We start from the raw sequence: 5,446 nt of genomic DNA on the forward strand, positions 1-5,446 counted from the left end.
TGTAACTTATTTTTAATTGTTAGAACGTCACACATATTTTCAAATGAAAACTAAACCCATGTCAATTTGACCAAGAAAAGGTATAACATAATTAATTAAAAAAACTGTTAAGTATTAACATCAACAATAGGATTTAATCAGAACTCCTCTTTGAAGTTTCAGCTTATTTAGTTATATCATTTTAGGTTTTTGAATGACTCAGAGAACTTCTTCAATAATATGCTTTGTCACTATGGTATTTACAGAGACCTTAACAATGGTCAGCCTGTGCTTATCACCTAATAACAAATTGTGGAATTAGTTTCTATGAATGACTGACTATACACTAGGCCAATTTATTTTCCTTACTCTGGCTTTATTTTCCCCACCTGTAAACCAGGAGTAGGGAATGATATTTAACATCCTGATTTCAATTGAGATTAGGTAAACCTGAATATGGTTAGGCAGTTCAACCTATATGTGTGCCCATCTTTCCTATAGAATTTAAGAGAAATATGATAGGTCTCTCTTATATCTGTGGCTTTGTGGGCTGAAAGCTCTACCTTGTAACTGTTTTATGCAGACACTGAAGAGAAATGTAATTGATATTGTTAAAGTTCAAGTGCATAAAATTACAGACATAGTAAGACAGAAAGATATACTGCTGGTGACAAATAAACAGGAGCTAAGAGGAACTGTAGTAAACTTCCATCAATTTATTTCCATCTGTTCATATTCATTTAGCTACTCTGAGTTTATTTAGAGACAATTATCCATGGGAACAAACAAATATCATTCCCTCCTAGTAGTTTGTAATTTTTCATAAAAAAATGACTCAATGAAAATTCAAAGCCAAGAAACACCACAGTATAATTCTCAAATGAGTTATTGTTAATTACAAATTAAAATTAAACATGCTGAAGGATAAGCTGTGAAATGTACTCCACTCTTATAAGGGTTTTATGGTATTAGGGGAAAGTATTGTACATATCTTCAAAAAAAGCACTCATGTTAAAAAAAAAAAGACAATCATGTAGAAGAAAATTTTGGATGAAGCCAACAAGTTGTATTCAACTACTGCCTTGTAAATCCTGGATTTATTCTCTTTGAGCAAAACCAATATTCATTCATGTCAATCATATAAGAAAATCAAAATATTTATTTTTTTACCTTTTTTTAAAAGTTATTTTTTATTTAAGAAAGGATAAATTAACAAATCCATAGGGTGGGAGGGGTACAACTCCACACAATTCCCACCACCCAATCTCCATATCCCATCCCCTCCCCTGATAGCTTTCCCATTCTCTATCCCACTGGGAGCATGGACCCAGGGTTGTTGTGGATTGCAGAAGGTGGAAGGTCTGGCTTCTGTAATTGCTTCCCCGCTGAACATGGACATTGATTGGTCAGTCCATACTCCCAGTCTGCCTCTCTCTTTCCCTAGTAGGGTGTGTCTCTGGGGAAGCTGAGCTCCAGGACACATTGGTGGGGTCTTCAGTCCAGGGAAGCCTGGCCGGCATCCTGATGACATCTGGAACCTGGTGACTGAAAAGAGAGTTAACATACAAAGGCAAACAAACTGTTGAGCAATCATGGACCCAAAGGTTGGAATAGTGGAGAGAAAGTGTTGGGGGGAAGCAGAAGTACACTAGAGTTTGCAGTGAGTACCCCCCCCCCCAACACTTCCTCTCCACTATTGCAAAAGATTTAGTTTTATCCTTATTGGTGAATTAGAAACCACTCTTTTTTAAAATTTTTGAATACAGAACTTTATTTTTAAGCTAATTAAGTACTCAAAGATGAAAATCCCCCAAACGAAAGAGAACAGTTATTGTTATGTATCTGCTGCTGATTCTAGCTGCTGATTCTAGCAGTCAGAGAGAAATACTTCCAAATGTCAAACAAAACAAACAAAAACAAAAAAATCTCTAGACTAGTGCCAAGGTAAGTGGACCTTGTTGTTCATCATTGACAATCATGGAGGAAGCTATTTGTGACTCTCCCACTTAATGGGCCTGTGGTCTTAATTGTCAAAACATCCATTTTCCTAAATGAAAAGACAAATAATAAATACTCAAGTATAACTGATTATCTAATATCTCCTACTAATATCCCATAAAGTCTTAAATACAAAGTAAACTACTTACTCAAAGAATAAAGTAGTGACTGTTAATGGTGACTGTACCTTAAACTTCACCTCCACTTGCTACTTCCCCATCTTAGAAACTCAAGGCCCTGAATAATGCCTCCTGCTTATAAGTTTAGTGACTACTGCAAATAGGACTAATAGGAAAGTTGACTCAGGGGCGGAGGGTAGATAGCACAATGGTTATGCAAACAGACTCTCATGCCTCCAAAGTCCCAGGTTCAATCCCTCACACCACCATAAGCCAGAGCTGAAGAGTGCTCTGGTTAAAGGAAAAGGAAAGTTGACTCACAAATCTTGTGACAAGAACAGTCGTGATCCTTTATCAGGATCAAGAGAAGTCATCATCTACAAGAGTCCTATCCCTCACAGTGTAGCACTAATAAAGTCTGGAAAAATCAGAAGAGAAATATCAGCACCCAAAACACACATTATGCTATCATTTTTGAAAAGTATTCCCAGTTAACACTTGAGAAACACTTATTTTTTTTAGCTTGCTTCACTTTTCCTTGATTGTCTACTTTCTAAATGGCTGCTTGAATAGCCTCTTGGCCACCCAAGAACTGGTGAGACCTGACTGCATGCTGGTTCTCATTTAGCTCCAGGAGAATGGGTACTCCAATAGGAAGTATGATGTTAATGATGTCTTCATCTGAGATACTTTCCAAATGCTTCAGGAGTGCTCTACTACTATTTTCAGAGAGCAGAAATGAGAATGGTTTTGCCACTTAGGACGCCGATGCAATCCTGCCATTTCAAAACGGAAGGAGTCTCTCCAGAACATTCTTGAGGTTTTCAGATTTTGGCAGCTGATTCAGAGGTACATCACAGACTTTGTACCTCCAGTCATTGCAGATTTTGTGGTAGTAAGGATGAGATTCATCAGTTGGTCATGGGGTCACATTGTCACTTCTTCTCCAGAGCCTCACTTGTTCTTCTCCGTGATTCAAAGCTATCTTCTCATGCTCACTGAGATGCCAGGAGCTTTCCACCAGAATCCATTCCTACCCTAGTTCTTCCAGGATCAGCCAGGTGGTGTGGAGGACCGACTGAGGATGGACTTGAATACAAGATCAAATTTGAAGTTCAGAGCTTTGAGTTGCTTCCCACAGTTCCAAGCTTCCTCTATGCCTTCACTGTTAAGTTTCTGATTCACCCAGATACAAAAATGTTTCTCTTTATTCCAAGCACCCTCTCCATGTCTTAACATAGTCAGTTTGTATTGGACATACTGATGACTGAGCTTCTCCAGAACTTTCAAACGGGCCAATGCTCAATGGCAGCAATACATCTGCCAAGGGTTCTCTAGCAGCCTCAGGTCCTCCTGGCCTTTGAGCAGGCAACACCTCCTCAGAAACAATTCTTAATGAGCCCTTTCATATTATTTTTGTTCATTTAAGGTATTTTATAAACTAATTAGCTGGGCCAGAATATAGTGCGCCTATGATTAGGTTTAATGCACCCATTGACAAATGCTCATCCAGTTTGAAGGCTTTATAGGTTTTAAATTTACACTCTTGCTGTGCATTGTTATAGCGGGGTATTTATCACTATCTTATACTTTATGTAACTACCAGATTAGTTATCCCTCAAGCTCCATTCCTTGTTACCCATAACTATTTATAATAGACATTACTATATCTCTATGCCTTCTGAATTCAAGGCAACTTGAAGTCATTATTGAAACCTTCTTTCTTTTAGACCACTGATTTGTAAATTACATTACTTATGTTATTAATCAAGAAGACATCACCTTTTAAGCATGTATTCTATCATTCCATTCATTTCACTAGTAATAAGTATTGTCAATGGTGTTCTTATCTTATAAGTTAATTGCTTTAATAGCCTTCTAATATATCTCTTTTATTCACTTTGCACATCACTGATTAATCATCCTAGAAATATTAGCTTAATATTGTGAGCACTTTGCTAAGAATGTTTCTCTAATTAACAAATTGTCCTACTCTGCCATAGTAAATTACTTTAAAATGATATTTTCTAATTGTTTCTGTAATAAAGAAAATTTATATAATACAGGAACATTCCAGACCAAATATCTTATCTGCTTTTAGGTATATAATATATTTTACATAACCTCAACAAATTAGACAGATAAAGGAAGAAAACATGGTTGAAGGAGAACATGGCTATTACGCCAGAAACTGTCAAATACATAGAAGAAAACATTGGCAGGACACTTCACAACCTCTGCTTCAAAAAAACCTTCAAAGATTGAAATACAATAAAATAATAACCAACAGGTCTAAATCAAACTGAAAAGCTTCTATTCAGCAAAGGGTATCACCACCCAAACACTAAGACATACTACAGTGTGGGAAAAGGTCTTTATACAAAGCATCTCAGACAAAGGACTAAAACCAAAATACAGAAAGAGCTCAATAAGCTCAACAAAAAGGAGGAGGAACAGGAGGAAGAGGAGGAGGAGAAGAGGAAGAAGAAGAAGAAGAAGAAGAAGAAGGAGAAGAAGGAGAAGGAGAAGGAGAAGGAGAAGGAGAAGGAAAGAAAAAAGAAAGAAAGAAAGAAATAAAGAAAGAAAGAAAGAAAGAAAGAAAGAAAGAAAGAAAGAAAGAAAGAAAGAGGAAAGAAAGCAACCCCATTAAAAGATGGGGCAAGGACATGAACAGAAATTTCACCTAGAAAGACATGTTCAGAGGGTCAACAGATATATGAAAAAGTGCTCTAAAAAACTGATCATCAGAAAAATTCAAATAAAAACAATGAGATACCACTTTACACCTGCACGTGTGTCATAAATCAGGAAGGGACACTTCTGCACTGCTGGTGGGAGTCTAATTGTGGAAATCAGTCTGAAGACTTCTCAGCATACAAGAAATGGACCTACCCTAATATCCAGAAATTCCTCTCCTGGAGATTTACCCAAAGCAAAGTTACCCAAAGCGTCTATCAGAAAAGATGCATGTATATCTATAATCATAGCAGCACAATTTGTAATTGCCAGAACCTAAAGCAACCCAGACGTCCAACATCAGATGAATTGCTAAAACAAATTGTGGTATATACACAGGATGGAATACTGCTTAACTGTCAAAAGTGATGAAGTCATCTTCTTTGTGTCATCTTGGATGGAACTTGAACATATGTTAATTGAGATAAGCCAAAAGAAGAAGGACAAATACTGAATGATCTCAGTTATAACCAGGACTTCATATATGAGGAGAAGTAGGGAAGAAACAGAGTGAAATATGGACTGGATAAAGTGTATTGTCTTTTGATTTGATACAATATACCTTATCCAGTATATCTTCAAGTTCATCCAAAGTTTCATGACACAAAGGAGAT

The 5,446-nt window shown here is 36.7% G+C and overlaps 1 pseudogene; it reads right to left on the minus strand.

Annotated features, from left to right (window-relative positions):
- Positions 1-2,556: 2,556 nt before the first annotated feature.
- LOC103125535 (bisphosphoglycerate mutase-like) lies at positions 2,557-3,470 on the minus strand (annotated as a pseudogene).
- Between the last annotated feature and the right edge of the window lie 1,976 nt (positions 3,471-5,446).

Source organism: Erinaceus europaeus, chromosome 9, assembly GCF_950295315.1.
Source record: "Erinaceus europaeus chromosome 9, mEriEur2.1, whole genome shotgun sequence".
Taxonomy (NCBI): domain Eukaryota; kingdom Metazoa; phylum Chordata; class Mammalia; order Eulipotyphla; family Erinaceidae; genus Erinaceus; species Erinaceus europaeus.